The sequence below is a fragment of the Thamnophis sirtalis genome, unplaced genomic scaffold (genome assembly GCF_051295495.1).
Source record: "Thamnophis sirtalis isolate CommonGarterSnake01/CBP01778 unplaced genomic scaffold, rThaSir2_p1.2 scaffold_8, whole genome shotgun sequence".
NCBI lineage: Eukaryota > Metazoa > Chordata > Lepidosauria > Squamata > Natricidae > Thamnophis > Thamnophis sirtalis.
Window position 1 is genome coordinate 10,883,909 of NW_028261388.1, and position 19,996 is coordinate 10,903,904.

The following is a 19,996-nucleotide window of genomic DNA, read 5'->3' on the forward strand; positions in this document are numbered from 1 at the left end:
CCAACTGCTTTCATTTTGTGTGTGTGTGTGTGTGTGTGTGTGCGTGTGTGTGTTTCCTTGCCAACCTAACCACCATTAGTATTTTCTCAAGCAAGGCCAAGACATATGCCTGTTTCAAATAAATAAACGATGGGTGTGGGACTAAAACACCAACCAGAAAGAAAATATTTGCACATTTACAAGGAAGAGACTTGTGAATTCTGCTTTGCTAACTGTTTAAACAGTGAGGGTGGTTAGTCCTGTTTCCTTTCCCTCCACATACACACACACACTTTAGAAAGAGCCTGCGTGTTCAGGTATGTGAGCAGCTACAGTTAAAAAAAGCTAACGACAGGTCCAGACAAATATTCCAGCTTCCATTTGTGTGCAACTGTAAAATTTATTGGTTTTCAACCTTGAGTTTTTAGCAAGGGCCGGCTCTCTGCGGTCATAAACCCTTCCCTGAAAAGTTGCAGAAGATTAAAAGCTCTTAATGAGCTGTAAATATTAATCAGAGTGGACCAGTAATCAGAAAATCTTTTTCTCTGGTTTCCCCCCACCCCGCTCTCTTTCTGGCAATCATATCAAAATCACACCCTGCTAAACAAACAGCAATCGGAAATGGTTCCACGACTAAACAAAATTGAAACTGTCAGATTGCTTTTCAAAAGAGGTAGATCCACTCATATCTCGTTTAAAAACAATCCTTCATCTTGAAAAAACGTTTCCTATCGTGCATTATACTTTTCATTTTGATCTTCACTCCAATTTTTTTCTCTAAGCATTGGGGGGAGGGGAAATCTACCCTGATTTAATTACAAATTTGCTTCTACTCTTGAGGGATAATTTTTACATAAACTACAAGGCTGTGTGTGTGTGTGTCTGCATGCGCAGAACATGAAAAAAATTGTAAAAACATGTGGGCAATGGCATCGCCAACCAGGGAATTGGTTCAGGGGCGTGGCCAGCCTGGGTCGCTGCCGGTTCGGGCAACTCGGCAAAGAGCGCAGAGGTGGCGCAGTGATTAGGGTACAGTACTGCAGGCCACTTCAGCTGACTGTTGACAGCTGACTGTTATCTGCAGTTCAGCGGTTCTAATCTCACCGGCTCAAGGTTGACTCAGCCTTCCATCCTTCCAAGGTGGGTGAAATGAGGACCCAGATTGTTGTTGGGGGCGATATGCTGACTCTGTAAACCGCTTAGAGAGGGCTGAAAGCCCTATGAAGCGGTATATAAGTCTAACTGCTATTGCTATTGCTATTGCTATTGCTAACCAAGGCCAAAATACTATTACCGATTCACCTGAATTGGTGTGAACCAGTAGCAACCTACCTCTGGCCTGCCTGTGTATTTCAATGATAGAACTAAACTAAGGCTTTTAAAATGACAGAATTTGTGAAATGGCTGCAAATACAGGGAGTCAGATTAACAGATGAACAGAGTTGGAATGGACCTTGTAGGTCATCTAGTCCAACCCCCTACTCAAGCAGGAGACCCTACACCATTTCTGACAAATGGCAGTCCAATCTCTTCTTGAATAGTCTCAAGTGATGGAGCTCCCACAACTTCCAAGGGCAACTTCTGTTCCATGGGTTGATTGTTCTCACCTTGGATTGTCCTCAACTTACTTATGACGACAATTGAGCCCAATGTTTCTGTAGTTAAGCGAGACTTCGGTTAAGTGAGTTTCATCCCATTTCGCAACCTGTCTCGCCAGAGTTGTTAAGTGAGGCACTGCAGTTGTTAAGTTAGAAACACAGTTGTTAAGTGAACATGGCTTCCCCATGGACTTGGTTTCTCAGAAGGTCTCCAAAGGTGGACCCATGACCCCGGGACACTGTCATAAATATGAATCAGCTGCCAAGCATCTGAATTTTGATCATGTGACTAAGGAGATTCTGCAGCAGTCGTAACTGTGAAAAATGGTGATAGGTCATTTTTTTCAGTGCTGTTGTAACTTTGAATGATCGCTAAATGACTGGTTGTAAGTGAGGATTACCTATATACAGTATCTATATACCTGTATACCTATATATATATAGAAAGCTCTCCTTTTTTTGGCCTGAGGTCCTAGAATGGAGCTCAATCTTTCAGAGTTTGGTTAGTTAGGTGTTGTGGCCCAGCAGGAGCCATTGGAGCTGCCACAAGACTCCAACAGCGAGGGGCCCTATGAGTCGGCTCTGGAGGATGTGGAGGACCCTGGACAGGGTTCCGACTCTGAGCAGGGTGCAGAGAGGCTGGTTGGCCACCAGGAGGCACCTGAGCCTTGGACCAGTGGGGAGGAGACAAGGGAGAGTGAGCCAGGGGCCAGCAGTGAGTTGTTCCTGGATGCACACCATCGAAGAGCTACTAGGCGTCAGGAACAATTACGCAATTACAGGAGGCGATTGTACTCAGCTGGTGGTCATTAGGCTCCTCTCCAGACTATAAAAAGCTACTTGTGCACACGGCCCTCTTTGCAGAAGTCAACGCAGGATTGAATGTCGGAGGACAGTACTGGGAGCTTGGCAGACTGGATTGCTGCCAAGCCTTATCTGTGTTTATTGCTGCCTGAGTTTGTCTGAGTTGCTGCCAAGGTCCTTATCTGTTTGTTTTGCTTGGCTTTCAGCCACCGAGGTTTTGGTGTCTTGCTATTAAAGGACATTCCAGTTAAGCTTGTCTCGGCATTCGTTACTGGGCGGAGGAGGGGATCAGAACAGTTAGGTTACAGAATGGAGGTTAAACAATCAGCCTTGTGGTTCAATCAGAACAATCTTGAACTAAATACAGTCAAAACGGTATTAATGGTGGTAGATTTTAGGAGAAATCCTCCCATACTACCACCTCTTACAATACTAGACAGCACAGTATCAACAGAAGAGACCTTCAAGTTTCTAGGTTCTATCATACCTCAAGACTTAAAATGGACACCTAACATCAAAAACGTCATCAAAAAAACACAACAAAGAATGTTCTTTCTGTGCCAACTCAGGAAGCTCAAACTGCCCAAAGATTCTGATGATTCTGTTCTACAGAGGAATTATTGAGTCTGTCATCTACACCTCTATAACTGCCTGGTTTGGTTCTGCAACCCAACAAGACAGACACAGACTTCAATGGATAATTAGAACTGCAGAAAAAACAATTGCTACCAACCTGCCTTCCATTGAGGACTCGTATATTGGATGAGTCAAAAAGAGGACTGTGAAAATATCTACAGACCCCCTCACATCCTGGACATAAATTGCTTCAACTTCTACCCTCAAAACGACACTATATGGCCCTGCACACCAGAAAAACTAGACAGAAGGACAGCTTTTCCCCCGAATGCCATCACTCTGCTAACAAATAATTCCCACAACGCTGTCAAATTATTTACTAAGACTGTATTACTATTATTCTTCTCATCATTCCTAGTACCTATCTCTTCCCAATTATGGCTATAACCATGTTGCTTGTGTCTTTACAATTTAGATTGTTTTATTTGTTTCCTAGTATGATTTGATTGCTTATTAATAAGCTAGGACTATCACTAAGTGTTGTGTCATATGATTCTTGAAGAATGTGTTCTATTTTATTTTTCTTTATGTACACTGAAAGCATATGCACCAAAGACAAATTCTTTGTCTGTCCAATCACACTTGGGCAATAAAAATTCTATTCTAGTCTAGTCTAGTGTATTCTAGTCTAGTCTAGTCTAGTCTAGTCTAGTTTATTCTTCTATTCTATTCTATTTTATTTTATTCTAGTCTAGTCTAGTCTATTTTATTCCACCCCACCCCACCCTACCCTACCCTACCCTACCCTCAGAGTTGGGTTCCTACCAGTTCGCACCTATTCGGTAGAACCGGTTCGTCAAATCTACTGAACCGGTTAGAAGAGGTTCCACCAGTGGACCCGGAAAGCAGGCCACACCTACAGAAGAGGTTCCAAACTTTTTTGAAACCCACCACTGGCAAGGATCTTGTAACTTGACAGCTTTAAGATTTGCATGCTTCAATGCCAGAGTTTCTGAATAGCTACTTGGACTGACCTAAGTACTAATTCATAATTTCATATCCGGTCACATGGGCGGCAAGCCACTCTCATTCGGTCACATGGGTGGCAAGCCACTCCCACAAAGGAGGCCACACCCACAGAGTAGGTTCCAACAATTTTTGAAACCCACCACTGCCTACTCTACTCTACTTTACTCTACTCTACTCTACTCCACTCCACTCCACTCCACTCCACTCCACTCCACTCCACTCCACTCCACTCCACTCCACTCCACTCCACTCCACTCCACTCTACTCTATTTATTCTCTGCTGTGATCCCACATAACCCTAGCGAAAGAAATATGAAACAGACCAATGTTTAACAGATAAAAATGTATTGCTAAGGTAACACCTCAAATTGACCTGCTCTGGGTGAGATAATAAACAATACTAACTGTTGGCTTGCCCTGTTTTCTACTTTGTATTATTCGCTCTGCTTCCCCCCCTCCCCCCAGAGGGTCTCTTCTCAGTTGTTACACTGCGCAATTACAAGGAGATGCAGTCACAGAGACACAACCATATGCACATAAGGTGTTCTTAAGAATGACACATCTGGAACCAGATGGGGGTGAGTGAAAAACGAATAAATAATGTATCTTTCACTGCCAAACTGTCACTCGTCGAAAAAAACAGAAACTCCAAAGAGAACAAGACTGAAATATATTGAGATAAATATATTCAGCGTCAAAATGGTTCCGACAAAATTATCAAATTCTAGATTTCTGTTCCGGGTCTCTTTGAAAAAGAAAATCTAAGGCAAGGGGAGACTTCCTTAAGTCCCTTGCTGTGAAATGTTTCTCCTAATCCGAGATGGCAGCTACAAAGCGAATGCCAGCAGTGCCATTTTGAAATACATTATTTATATGCATTTTGGGAAAAAGTGGGGGGGGGAGGTATTCTGAATATCTGCAGCTGCTGTAACCTTTTGAAATTGGAAGCAATTCTTACGAAAACCTGATTTCAGGTTGTCCTCCACTTCAGCGATGGGATTCAAAATTTTTTTACTCCCGGTTCTCTGGGTGTGGCATGGTGGGCGTGGCATGGTGGGCAAAGCAGAGGAAGGATACTGTGAAATCTCCATTCCCTCCCCACTCCAGGTGAAGGTTACTACAAAATCCCCATTTCCTCCCGATCAGTTGGGACTCGGGAGGCAGAGAATAGATGGGGGTGGGGCCAGCCAAAGGTGGTATTTACTGGTTCTCCGAACTACTCAAAATTTCCGCTACCGGTTTTCCAGAACTGGTCAGAACCTCCTGAATACCACCTCTGCTCCACTTATAACCGAAATCAAGCCAACATTTCTGTTGCTAACCCAGACAGTTGTTAAGTGGGTTTTGCCCCATTTCATGATCTCTTTTGCCACAGTTGTTAAGTGAATCACTCCAGTTGTTAAATTAGTAACCTGGTTGTTAACTGAACCTGGATTCCCCATATTGCATTCAGAAAAACCCAATGAGAGAATGCACAGGAGCTCAGTTTTAAAACACCTCTATAATAATAAGACCAAGGACAGACTAGAACATGAGGCACTATGTAAAAAAAAATGAAATTCAATGGTGGAAAAAGTAAGGTTCCAATTTTAGGCAAGAAAAACAAAATGCACAGGTACAGTATAGGTGATATCTTACTCAATAGCAGTAACTGTGAGAGGGATCTTGGAGTCCTAGTGGACAACCATTTAAACATGAGCCAGCAGCGTGCAGCAGCTGCCAAAAAAGCCAACACAGTTCTAGATTGCATAAACAGAGGGATAGACTCAAGATCACGTGAAGTGTTAATACCACTTTATAAGGCCTTGGTAAGACCACACTTGGAATACTGCATTTAGTTTTGGTCACCACAATGTAAACAAAGATGTTGAGACTCTAGAACAGGTGTGACAGACTTAATTTCATTGATGGCCGCATCAGGGTTGTGTTTGACCTTGGAGGGCTAGGGTGGGCATGGCCAGCTCAACATCACTTGTGTCGCGGGCACCTGTGGTGGCCCAAGCACTCTGCCAGCAAAAACGGGCTCCCGGGCTCCATTTTCGGCTGTGATAGCCTTCTTCAACCCTCTGCCGGGGCCACGGACAGTTCTCCTGAGCTCCGTTTTCCCTGACAGAGGTACCGTGGGCCGCTCCTTTGCTGTTTCCAGGCTGGCCCCTTGGGCCAGATCTAACACCCTGCAGGCTGGGTCCAGCACCCAAATCTTGATTTGATATCCCTGCTCTAGAAGGAGTACAGAGAAGAGCAAAGATGATTGCAGGACTGGAGGCTAAAACATAAGAAGAACGGCTGCAGGAACTGGATATGTCTAGTTTGATGAAAAGAAGGACTAGGGAAAACATGATAGCAGTGTTCCAATATCTCAGGGGCTGCCACAAAGAAGAGGGAGTCAAGCTATTCTCCAAAGCACCTGAGGGCAATGGGTGGAAACTAATGAAGAAGGGAAGCAACTTAGAACTAAGGAGAAATTTCCTGACAGTTAGAACAATTAATCAGTGGAACAACTTGCTTCCAGAAGTTGTGAATTCTCTAACACTGGATGTTTTTAAGAAGAGATTGGACAACCATTTGTCTGAAGTGGTGTAGGGTTTCCTGCCTAAGCAAGGGGTTGGACTAGAAGACCTCCAAGGTCCCTTCCAACTCTGCTACTCTATTCTATTCTATTCTATTCTATTCTATTCTATTCTAAAGTATATCAACATAAGAGTATGTATACAAACACACACACACAGACACACACACACACACGTTCTTAATAGGAGAAAAATGTAGGTAAATGATTATCATTCTTGAATCAAATGCAAAGCCAATTTGTGGGAAACCAATTATCTTTGCAGCATCATTGTTACACGTGGCTCCCAAAGGAAGGATTTGAATTAATAGATCATTTTCATTATGCAAATACTTTTCTCTGTTCTGAAAAATAGCAGGGTATCTAACATTTGGCCTGTCATGGAAGCCACGCGCCCCACCGCATCCCTCAAAGAGGCCTTTGCATTAATTCAACTTGAAAGGTCAGCTCTTCATAATTAATGATAACCTGCTAAGATTGACTCTCAGCTGCGCTGCTGAAGATCTGACCAGGACTGTCTCTGAAACTAAGAGAACCAATCCTTTCCTGTAATGTCTGACAGTCTCTTCTCTCTGTCTCACATTTACTTTCTGGAGTTATGTTTCGGCTGAGTGTTTCCAGATGTGTTATCTTAATCTGACATTAGCGTATGGCAATATTGCAGCTGATCCCCACTTTTTATTCTTTCAAGTTGAGCTCAACTTCTGAGGATTTACCGTATTTTGAAACGGCATGTCACTGCCTTCTTCAGAAATTTTTTTCTTCAGTTCTCAGTCTAGGGTACATCCGTAACTCAAGTCCTTGTGACCATTGGATTAGATCAGGGATTGTATTCACTTACTTTCCCTACCGGTTCACAAATGGGAGTGCACCCCGTCCACGCATGCACTCGGCCTTCCGCACATATGCTTTGATCACGTGTGTGGCTTGAACGGACGCACACAGCTTGAAAACATGCCTAGATAGGACAGTGTTGTGGCCCAGCAGGAGCCGTTGGAGCTGCCACCAGACTCCAACAGTGAGGAGCCCTATGAATTGGCTCTGGAGGATGTGGAGGACCCTGGGCAGGGTTCTGATTCCGAGCAGGGCGCAGAGAGGCTGGTTGGCCACCAGGAGGCATCTGAGACTTGGACCAGTGGGGAGGAGACAAGGAAGAGTGAGCCGGACGCCAGTAGTGAGTTGTTCCTGGATGCACAGCATCGAAGAGCTAATAGGTGTCAGGAACAGTTGCGCAGTTACAGGAGGTAATTGCACTCAGCTGGTGGTCATTAGGCTCCTCTCCAGACTATAAAAAGACTACTTGTGCACACGCCCCTCTTTGCAGAAGTCAACACAGGATCGAATGTCAGAGAACATTGTTAGAAGCTTGGAAGGCTGGATTGCTGCCAAGCCTTATCTGTGTTTATTGCTGCCCAAGCTTGTCTGTGCTGGTTTGCTGCCAAGGACCTGTCTCTCTGTTAATTAAATGCCATCTTTGACTCGGAGTATGCTTGGGTGTGGAACGAGGGGAGTCAGAACAGGACGGCATAGAGTCAGGGTGTGCGGGCAGGCCCACCCATGATTTCCACTACCAGTTTGGGCAAGCCGGTCCGAACCGGCTGAATACCACCTCTGGATTAGATCTGGGATCTCAAACTTGGCAACTTTAGCACTTGTGGATTTCAACTCCCAGAATTCTCCAGCCAGCACATGTTCCCCATGGTTGGAGGAATTCTGGGAGTTGAAGCCTACATCTGTTAAAGTTGCCAAGGCTGAGAAACATGGACTAGAGCAGTGGTTCCCAACCTGGGGGTCCCGCCCCACAGGGGGGCAATTTGATTTTTAATGGGGGCAATTTGAACCTTGTTTAAACCAAGTTAATGGCCTTTTAGGCTTCCTCCACATGAGTAGAGTTCACTTTTTGAGTACAGTAAGAATTACATGTCACCGGGGGGGGGGCATAAGAATTTTAGAAATGCTTAGGTGAGGTATGGCCCAAAAAAAGGTTGGGAACCTGTTCCGTCCCACCCCTTCTCCGCTCGTTAACAGACGACAGGCAAACAAACTTAAAAGGAACTCTCTTTATCAGTTCTCGGCTTCAGACTGGCTGCGAGCCCAAAAATAACATAAATACAGTCTCTGACGAGATAACAGAATACAAAACAAATCTCTCTTACGGCAATGCACTTCTCCAAGTGTATCCTTGAATCAGGGTTACAGAAAACCAAGCACTTTTCCAAGTGTATCTTACATAAACCACGACTGATGATCAATCAATGTTGAATAAACCAAGGAACGTTGACTCCTGCAACTAGGGCATGGCACCATCAGTCCTTTTATCCCCAGAATATGCCCCTAACGAGCCCCAGCTGCATAATTAATGTTGCATCCCGAAAAGACTCACAGAAGACTGCTGCTGAGTCACAACAGGAACCATTCAATGGTGGGATTCAAATAATTTAACAACGGGTTCTCTGCCCTAATAATTTCTTCCAACAACCAGTTCAACAAACTGCTCAGAAAGTTAACAACCGGTTCTCCCGAAGTGGTGCGAACTGGCTGAATCCCACCACTGGAACCATTGGACTAGAGACAATGTTCCCCATGGCTGGCTGAAGGAGATCCGGGAGTTGAAATCCACCTCTCTTAAAGTTGCCAAGGTTGAAAAACATTGAGACATGTTCCCCATGGCTAGCTGGGGAATTCTGGGGGTTGAAGTCCACAAGTCTTAAAAGTTGTCAGTTTTGGAAACCCCTGGATTAGCCTACTGGAATGCAGTTTAATTTCACCTGCACAGCTTTGTGAAGTAGGTTGGTTGAGCAGTTGTCTGGTTCATTCAGCCAGTTATATTTTTTTTGGTAAAAAGTAGACTTGAATAAACTGTTTAACCTTCTTAGTCCAACATATTAACTTACTCTACTATATTGAGTCTCCGGTGTACAGGGAAAAGGTTGATATCTTCTTTTTCTTAATAGAAAGCTTACCAGAGGCATACCTGGAGGGAAATGACTTTTCTGAATGTTGACCTTATGGCCAAGGAACTATCCAGGACAGCGTTCAATTGTAATCAATTATCAAGTAATAATTTTCCTTTTGCTGATGAATCCACAGTCGCGGTGAAAATAAGCTACTAAATGTTTACTTTTAAAAATAACCCTGCCATCTATTCTCAGTGGCATATCTTTAAATCAAAAGGCTATTAAGTAATTTTAAGGAGCCCCGGCTTATATTTCCCAGCAGTTCTGCAATTGATTCATTATTCCTTTCTTCTTCTTGTACCATATATCCCTCATTGGACATTGACGATCATGTTGGCGATCCTATTTTTATCAGCCACATGAAAAAGTGCTGTTGAGTTTTGTCCAAACCAGTCCCTTAGATTTTGATGCCATGATGTTCTTCTGGCGCCTGGATTTCCCTTCAATCTTTTCCTGGAGGATTAAGTGAAGGATCCTGTATTTTTCTGGGTGTCGCGTCACACGTCTGAAATATTCTAACTTTCGCTTTTTTATGGTTTTGATGATTTCCCATGGCTTTCCCAAGCAGATTTCATTCCCTTAGGCTCACCAATTTTCAGGGCTGGACTACTGGCAGGGGTTTGGGAGAACCTCTAGCTAAGATTCTGTGCAGTTTGGAGAACCCCCAAATCCCACTTCTGTCTGGCCCCACCCACCCCACCCCTCCCTTCCCAGGAGTCCCCCAGTAGCCCATTTGGTTCCACCACAAAACCGCGTTCCACTAAAGCGCGCTCGACGAAACCACGTAGCTGACGTCATCACAAGGCGACAACAGCGCGGAGACAGAAGCACGCTGTAAACGCTAAACCTAAAATTAACCCCTAAACCTAAACCTAACCCCCCTAAACCTAATCCTAAACCTAACCTTAAACCTAACCCTTAACCTAACCCTAAACCTAACCCTAACCCTTAACCTAACCCTAAACCTAACCCTAACCCTAACCCTAACCCTTACCTTAACTTGAATCGGCTTGCTTTCAAAGCGCTATTTAAAGCGCCCTTCTTTCTCCGCGCTGGCTGTTGTCGCCCTGTTGATGACGTCAGCGACGCGGTTTAATCAGGCGCGCTTTAGTTGAGCGCGGTTTTGTCGTGCCACGGCCCATTTTGGATGCAGGTAAGCACAGGGCGTGCGCAGAGGCTCGGGGAGGGTGACAAATGAACCTACCAGAAGTTCAGGAAGGCCGGAAATGGGGCCTCCAGAGGGCCTCCATGCCCACCCAGCAACCAGGCAGAGAATCCATTGCTAAAATTTTTGAAGCCCACCCCTGCTTATTTCAGGATAGCGGCTTGGTGAGGACCCTTTCCATTTGATTTTATCCTATTGTTTAGGAGATCTTAGATTCTGCTTCAGGGGAAGAAGACTCCAAAGATTTTTTTCTGCGATCTGAAGGCTCCCTTTAAATGTGCAAAAGATTTCAATTCCTGGAATCCCCAGTCCATGTTGGCTAAGAGTGCCCTCATTCTTAACACAATTGGAAGTCACCAAGTTCCAATCTGGCCTTTGAAACAAGTACGTCTCACTCTGTTTCAGCTTTGCCTTAAATGTACTTAAGAGATGTACACTGTGTAATTGCTATTAGTAGGAGTAATTAATTCCATTTTCCTCATTAATCAAGCCCCTGTAACATTTTTTTCCCCTTAATTGTTCTCTGAACTGGATCCAACAGAAAGCACGTAGTCTTGATTAGGAGCAACAATCTTTAAGCCTATGAGATAATTTCAGATTTCTGCCTACTCCAAGTCAGTAAATCCTCTTTTAAAGGTAAAGGTTCCCCTCACACATATGTGCTAGTCATTCCTGACTCTAGGGGGCGGTGCTCATCCCCGTTTCAAAGCCGAAGAACCACCGCTGTCCGAAGACTTCTCCATGGTCATGTGGCCGGCATGACTAAACGCCAATGGCGCACAGAAAACGCTTTTACCTTCCCACCAAAGGTGGTTCCTATTTTTCTACCTGCATTTTTTTACATGCTTTCGAACTGCTAGGTTGGCAGAAGCTGGGACAAGTAACGTGAGCTCAATCCATTATGCGGCACTAGGGATTCAAACTGCCGAACTGCTGGCCATTCTCATCGACGAGCTCAGCGTCTTAGCCACTGAGCCATCGCATCCCTTAAATCCTGTTTTAGATGACAGTATAGTAATTGTGTGTATAGCAAACTACTGCAGTATAAGAAATAGTGAAGTGTTGAAGTTGGGTTTTGTTGGTTTTTTTTTTGCAACCAGTGATTTTGGATAGTAATCCTTAGTAACTTATCATTGGGACAGCATAGGTCGCAGCTTTTAAGGGGATTTTTCCCCCCAGAAGATAGGTGATGCCACCTGCCAGAATAAATTATGGAGCTGCTATAAAATGTAGTACAGGAAGGAGATGGCAGCAAGGGTTTTAAACCACAATTTATGGCAATGATGGTCTCAGCAGGCTACAACTGACTTAAGCTTGGACGCTGAAAAGTACTTGAGTGGCTGCCACAGAATTGTTGGGTTGTAGGCTAGACCTGAAAACTGAAAAACCATCTTGGATGAAGTCAGGGACTTCCACCTTGTTGCCAGCACAACTATATGGATGGTACATGCTGGCAACTCCTTGCAACAACTCTTTCATTTCCTGCCTGTAAAGCTTTCCTGAAAACCTCTGTAGCCGATACAGAGCTCTGGATCGATTCGGAGCTTCGTAATTGGCTACCGAGGCCTTCGGGAAAAGCTTGTTGGCCTTGTCAGATGAAGAAGTTCCTGAAGGCCACTGAAAGCGGAAAAAAAGCCGGGGGCAACACGTGCAAGTGAGGTGAGGCAGTGGACGACATTCCCTCCAAAAATAAGGCCCGGCGCCTTTTTTTGGTAGCAAAAAATATATAGACAGGGTCTTATTTTCGGGAAAACATGGGTAAATCTAAGTCCTTTTGCTATCTCGATGCTGAAGAATTTTTTTTTCCGTGAGTGTCTGACTTCCTTTTTTTTTCTTTTTGTGGAAAAGTTTTTTTTAAAATTTTTTGTTCTCTATATACAATTATAGGTATACATTCACATAGTTATTATTATTTTTTACGTTCGTCATTCTTACACATTTACCATTCCATTTACAGGGTTATAATATACCATTTGGGTTGCTTTGGTTACCATTCCTTACCCGTTTTGACATCCCCTTCTTTTCCCTTTCTTTTCTCCCTCCCTCCCTTCTCTACTTTCTTCCTTCTTCTCTCCTTTCCCTTCCGGTAGAGCCGAGGTGGCGCAGTGGTTAAATGCAGCACTGCAGGCTACTTCAGTTGACTGCAGTTCTGCAGTTCGGCTGTTCAAATCTCACCGGCTCAGGGTTGACTCAGCCTTCCATCCTTCCGAGGTGGGTAAAATGAGGACCCGGATTGTTGTTGGGGGCGATATGCTGACTCTGTAAACCGCTTAGAGAGGGTGAAAGCCCTATGAAGCGGTATATAAGTCTAACTGCTATTGCTATTGCTATTCTTTCTTCCCTTTCCTCTCCCCTACTCCTCTCTTCCTCTTCCCCTTCCTGCCCTCTCTCCTTCTCCCTTCCGTCTTCCTCTCCTCTCCTCACCTCTTATCTTCCTTCTGAGTTCCTTCTTTCATAACCCTGGCAAACTTTAAGACATGTGGAGTTGAACAGGTCTGGGGAACCCTGAGAGTTAAAGCCCGCACATCTTAAAGTTGCCAAGGTTAAGAAATCCTTTTCTAGGACTTCGAATACCGTTCCATTTTCATGAGATCCTTTGCATTTTTAATTAAAGCTTCCTCTGACAGACAGCCTCTTCCGCCTTTGGAACAGATTTGGGGGAAGAGAAGGATTTATTTTGCCAGTGCAATGAAACACTGAATGGAGCCCAACTTCATGTCGTAACAGTCAAATAAATGCTTCTTTGTAATATATCACTCTTGCAAAGAACTCGAGATGCAGAGGCAGTGTTCACCATTTTGTCATCATTTCCCAAAGAAAATATTCCCTGAAAGGGAGAAACAGTCCAGCTGTAACAGACCAAACACTCCCTGTTGTCCAGTCTTCTCTATATTGTCTCTTAAACAGAGAAATTGCATTTCTTTCTTTTTGACAGATTGAAGCGGTGTACAAACAGCCCGGAGATACAGTCTATCTTGAAGCAAGCAATAAGAACAACACAAACATAAAAGGCTTGACATCACATAAAAATAGAAAACCGGGGCAAAGTACATTAAAGCTTAGCCCGTTTATCCAGATCTGTCCATCTTAAAGCAACTGAAGATTAATTTTAAGAATCCAAGATGCAAAAAAAAAGGGGGGGGGACTCAGAAAAAAATTCTTTGTGATGTCAAAAGGATAACAGTGCAGAGATTAAGTTGCCTTCCTTACGGCAGCAATCCAAAGACAGGATCCCTTTTATAAAAAGGGACACCTTTTTTTAATAATAGGGGACACCAAGGTGATCTTAACTTCGATGGCACTAAAGCGGTGAAGCACATGTTATAATGTCACCCCCACAAGCTCCAGTGTTTTCATACAACTGCAAAAGGAGGGCTCTTTGCAGAGGTGGTATTCAGCTGGTTCGGACCGGTTCAAGCGAACCAGTAGCTCCAACGATTAGTTGGCCCCGCCCACCTGCCCTATTCTGTCCTATATTTCCTGCTTTCTAGCTCATCTCAATCATGTGGCATAGCTGATTTCCCTCCCCCTTGCTGTTCTACTTACCGTTGCAGCGGAGGTAACGTAAGCAGGTAAGCTTCTAAATGCTCCATTTCCAGTGCTGCGTGCAAGTACAACGATACAATAATACAAGAGCAGAGTTGGAAGGGACCTTGGAGGTCTTCTAGTCCAACCCCCTGCCTAGGCAGGAAATCCTATACCGTTTCAGACAAATGGCTATCCAACATCTTCTTAAAGACTTCCAGTATTGGGGCATTCACAACTTCTGGAGGCAAACTGTTCCACTGATTAGTTGTTCTAACTGTCAGGAAATTTCTCCTTAGTTCTAAGTTGCTTCTCTCCTTGATTAGTTTCCATCTGTTGCTTCTTTGTCCTGCCTTCAGATGCTTTGGAGAATAGCTTGACTCCTTCTTCTTTGTGGCAGCCCCTGAGATGTTGGAAGACTGCTATCATGTCTCCCCTAGTCCTTTTCATTAAACTAGACATACCCAGTTCCTGCAACCGTTCTTCATATGTTTTAGTCTCCAGTGCTCTGGCCGCAGACTCACCGAAACAGTTGTTAAACCAGCAGCATGCCACCACTGGCTCTTCGTACGGGGACAATATAACACGCATGTTGCCATCTAGTCCCCTGGTTTTCCCAGGAGACATCTCTATTAAGAGTGAGCTTTCTTGAGCCACTTCATTGACTGCATTTAAATCTCGCCTTTTATCTAAAAGCTCAAAGTGATGCACAGGATCTCTGGTTTTGTGCCCATCACACAACCTTATGGACTCAGGCTGTGCTGCAAGACGCCAACCAGCTTAAGAGTCTCCACTGACTTCCACTCGTGATCAGAGATTTGAACCTGCGTTTCGTCGTTTGTCCAATGCCACTACATCAGGGGTGTCAAACTCAATTTCATTGAGGGCTGCATCAGGGTTGTGTTTGACCTTGGGGAGGGGGGGGCAGGGGGAATGTGACGTCACTCATGTCAGGGACACCTGTAGTGGCCTGGGTGAGGCTGGGGGGGGTGGAATTCACTTTTGCGAGTAGTTTGTTTTGCTAGCAATCTGCCAGGAGAAAAACAGAGCTTGGGGGGGGGGGGGGTTCCCCACATGGTTCCCCAAGCACCATTTTTGGCTGTGACAGCCTCCTGTGCCCTCTGCTGGTGAAGAGGGCCACCACGTGTGTCCCCCGAAGCTCCGTTTTTGCTGGCAGAGGGATCATGGGCTGGGCCTTCACTGTTTCAAGGGCGGCCCTGGGGCCCAGATCTAAACACCCCGCAGGCCAGATCTGGCCTGTGGGATGGTTCCACCACAAAACCGTGTTCGACTAAAGCGCGCTCGACGAAACCGCGTATCTGACATCATCACAGTGCGACGAAAAAAGCACACTGCGAACGCTAAAGCTAAAATTAACCCCTAAACCTAAACCTAACCCCTCTAAACCTAATCCTAAACCTAACCCTAAACCTAACCCTTAACCTAACCCTAAACCTAACCCTTAACCTAACGCTTAGCCTAATGCTAACCCTTAACCTAACCCTAAACCTTACCCTAACGCTTAACCTAACCCTAATCGTAACCCTAACCCTTAACCTAACCCTAACCGTTACCTTAACGTGAATCGGCTTGCTTGCAAAGCGCTATTTAAAGCGCCCTTTTTTCTCCGCAGTCGCTGTTGTCGCGCTGCTGATGACGTCAGTGACGCGGTTTAATCGGGCGCGCTTTAGTGGACCGCGGTTTTGTCGTGCCACGCTGTGGGATATGGGTTTCACACCTCTGCTATAGATTAACATTCGGTACCTTGCTATTTCCACCCATACGTCTGTTCCCCGGACTGGTGTTAAAGCAACTGAGTTTCATCTTCTTCTGTGTGAACAGCCTCTGGAGTTTTGGGAGACCGCTATCTCTCTTCCTCTTAATTGTAACCTGCTCAATGTAACCAGTGCCGTCTTAAACATTTCTCATAAGCTGGTTTCTGTGATGTTTCGCAGGGCTTTACAAGTTTTGGAGACCCATGCAAGGAAATGTCAGAATAGTCCACTGTGAATTATAAAATAACAGTAAATGCTCAGATACCATATCTGGAGTCAGTATTTACCAGTAAGTGACATTTTCCACATCACTGGTTTTCGATATCGAAAATAAGCCTTGGGACTTATTTGGTTATTGTTACATTTGCCAACGGACCTCCCAAAAAACCCCATTAATAGTGAGTATCGACATTCATCAAATTTTGTTCATCATTTACGGCAAAGGTCATAGTCTCAACAGGTTTATTTCCCCGTTTGAGCTATATATTTTATTTATTTAAAGATTATTCCAGGTGTCCCGACTACATTAGAGAAGAACGATGGGTAAGTAAGTCTCTGAAGAAATGTCTCTGCTGAGCCGAGGTGGCGCAGTGGTTAAATGCAGCACTGCAGGCTATTTCAGCTGACTGCAGTTCTGCAGTTCGGCTGTTCAAATCTCACCGGCTCAGGGTTGACTCAGCCTTCCATCCTTCCAAGGTGGGTAATATGAGGACCCGGATTGTTGGGGGCAATATGCTGGCTCTGTAAACCGCTTAGAGAGGGCTGAAAGCCCTATGAAGCAGTATATAAGTCTAACTGCTATTGCTATTGCTAATTTAAAAGAAAACAAATACGAAAAAGGAGTTGCATTTCTGAAAAATCTTACTCAAGCTTCCAGTGGCAAATCATTTTATTCCTAAACAAACAGGCATCTTACCTCTGGATAACTTATTTGCTCATCTTACTATCAGATAACTTACCTCAGGATAATTTCCATAGCATTTATTTATTTAATTTGTATTTTCCCTTTATTATTTTTACAAATAACTCAAAGCGGCAAACATATCCTTGGGTGGGATTCAGCCGGTTCAGACCAGTTCAGGCGAACTGGGTGTTAATTTTACATCTGATTTGCCGAACCGGTAGTTGCAAGGACTGGCTGGCCTCGCCCACCCCTCCCCTCCCTTCCCAGGAGTCTCCACGCGGCCCATTCACCATGCCTGGTAATTGCAGGGCCTGCACGGAGGCTCTGGAAGGGCAAAAAAGGAGTCTTCCGGGAGTCTGGAAATGGGCCTGTTTCCGGCCCAGAGGGCAGGGGAGGCAGTTTTCACCCTCCCAGAGGCTCGCGGAAAGCCTCCAGAGCCTGATGAGAATGAACCCCCCCCCCATGGTGCAGGATGTTGAGTAGGCCATGCCCACTCTGGCTATGCCCACCCAACAACTGGGCAGAGAACCAGCTGCTAACATTTTTCAATCCCATCCCTGAACATATTTAACACATGTTCCTCCTTCTACTTTCTCCTGTAACAACAACCTTGTGAGATGGGCTGAGAGAGAGTGACTGGCCCAAAGTCACCCAGCTGGCTTTCATGTTTAAGGCAGGACTTGAACTCACAGTCTCCTGCTTTCTAGCCTGCTGCCTTAACCACTAAACCAAATTGGCTCTCTATTAATTGCTCCTACACACGTCAGATTTGAAAATGGGCAACATAACATCCTGATCTGACTACTGCCATGTGTTGTATGTGGGCCTATACTTTATGACTGACTGGAAGCTTCAATTTTGGATCAATATGCCAGGAAGGATGTCTATTATAATATCATTGATAGTAGAACATGTTTTTTTTTAAAAATTCAAGATGTTTTTATTTTTTTTAATGCAAATTATACATATTATAGGAATAAAGCATTGTCTGGGTCTTTTCTCTTACACCCTTTCATTTACATAGTCCATTTTACAAAATAGTTTTGTTTTCCCTTTCAGCCAAATTATTCTCTTCAATTATTTTCATCTTTATACTTATCTTCAATTGCCCCTTCAAAATTACATCAAATTTCCGTTTGTTTTGTCCTTTTATATATTTCACTATAAATAACATACCGTATTTTTCAGAGTATAAGACGTACAGGAATATAAGATGCACCAAGGTTTTGAAGAGGCAAAAAGTTTTTGCACTCTGCAAACACCCCAAAGACGGCCCATTTTTCGTGAAAAGGTGCATGGAACACTCTTACCTCCCCAACAAGGTGGTTCTTGGGTTATTGCTATCTTCCTCCCTCCCTCCCAGTGGTTAGAATGCAGTATTGCAGGCTGGCTTTGCCCACTGCCAGCAGTTCGATCCTTACCAACTGGCTCAAGGTTGACTCAGCCTTTCATCATTCAGAGTAAAGGATGGGTAATATGGGTAAAGGATGGGTAAAATGAGGACCCCAATTGTTCTGGGGAAAATATGCTGACTCTGTAAAACCGCTTAGAGAGGGCTGTAAAGCACTGTAAAAAACACTTTATAAGTGCTATTGCTATTGTTAATCACACCTTACTGCAAGGACAGTGGGAAATCAGCAGCAATTTTCTGCTATTTCGAAGAGCAAAGTGAGAAATGACTCGTTAAAAAAAAAGATTGAAATTGTGAAAGCAAAAAGCAAAAGTTTACGCTGTGTTTGTGTGTGTGTGCAGAAAACTCCCGCTCCCCCTTTCTCCCCAAGTCTCTCTCTACACACACACACCCTTGGCATTATCTCCCTCCCTCCCTCCTCCCTTGCCAATGACCAGCCTCGCTTGGTTTTACCCACAACCAGCGCCCAACACACAAACCCACAAAAAAACACACTACCGGCAAACGATTCTACCCACCGCGCATCATCGAGGCTCGAGATGCGCCATCCTCGCGTTTTGCTCCACACCACCCGCCCCTCCGGTTTAACCACCCTTCCACGTTGAACCCGGGTTGCTCGCGGCGTCTCACCAGCCCGACAGGAGGCAGCTCTGCCCGTGGGAACCCTAAAAAAAACAACCCGCGGCTCTTCCCAGCTAAGGAGCGAGCAAGCAGTCCCGGAGCAACAAAAGGAGGCTCCCCTCCGGTAGCTCCAAGGAATCCCCCCCGCCCCATCAGACCAAGGGCGCAGAGAGGGATCCTCCCCGCCGTCCGAGCGTTGCGCGGAGCCGCATCGGGGCAGCAGCGAGAGCCACGCGTGTTCTCTCCCCCCCGCCTTCCTCTGGCTCTTTCTCTTGCAGACTTCTCTGGGAAGGAAACCTCGGCTGTTGCTACTGCTGCTGTTGCTGCTACCGCCGCCGCTTGGCTGCCTCCGCCACGCCCGGTAGGCTGCGCTGTGCTCAGCCGTTGCCGGCTGGGAATCGCCCCCCCTTTTCTCTCTCTCGCTCTCTTCTCCCCTCCCCTCGGAGGCCCCCTTGAGTCAGGAGTTGCTACCGCCGGCGCCGCTCCGCACGGCTCCAGTCCCGCGTTGCCTCGGGAAGGGAAAGGGGAAGAAGAGCCGCGGCGATTTGCAAACAGCAGCAGGAGCAGCAGCGGCGGCGGCGGAGGAGGAAAGCGCCGCGCGCTCCCCGGCTTCTTCTTCTTCTTCTTCCCGGCTGGCACCTTTTCGATCCATGGATACCTTATGCAAGGAAGCGGCTGGCAAGCTCCGGAGCTGATCCACCACCAGCGGCTGGAAGGAAGGGTGTGTGTGTGTTTTGTGTGTGTCTTTCGTGTTCGTGTGTGCGGTTCCTTGGGCGGTTGGCCGAAAAACGCGCGCGGCACGGATTCTTCTTCTTTTTTTTTGGGCCGGCCCGGGAAAAAACGCGCGTGGGGAGGGGGAGGCGGTTGTTTGGATGGAGACGCGGGAGCCTCTTTGCGAAAGCTTTTTGCAAAGTTTGCCTTTTTTTTTTCTTTTCTTTTTTCTTAAATTATTATATACTTTATTCCACATTATTATTATTATATTTATTATTATTATTGTTATTGTTATTGTTATTGTTATTGTTATTATTATTATTATTATTATTATTATTATTATTATTATTATTATTATTATGTTAATCT

General features: G+C 45.1%; 1 protein-coding gene across 7 annotated transcripts in view; it reads left to right on the top strand.

Moving 5' to 3' along the window:
* Positions 1 to 19,366: 19,366 nt before the first annotated feature.
* Positions 19,367 to 19,996, top strand: part of FAT3 (FAT atypical cadherin 3) — a 553,941-nt gene continuing 553,311 nt past the window's right edge. For 6 of the 7 annotated variants that reach the window (XM_087721078.1, XM_087721079.1, XM_087721081.1 and 3 more), the window contains exon 1: positions 19,367 to 19,634. The gene's annotated coding sequence lies outside the window, so the exon portion shown is untranslated. The remainder of the gene's footprint in view (positions 19,635 to 19,996) is intronic. The other variant, XM_087721082.1, reaches the window with a different exon arrangement.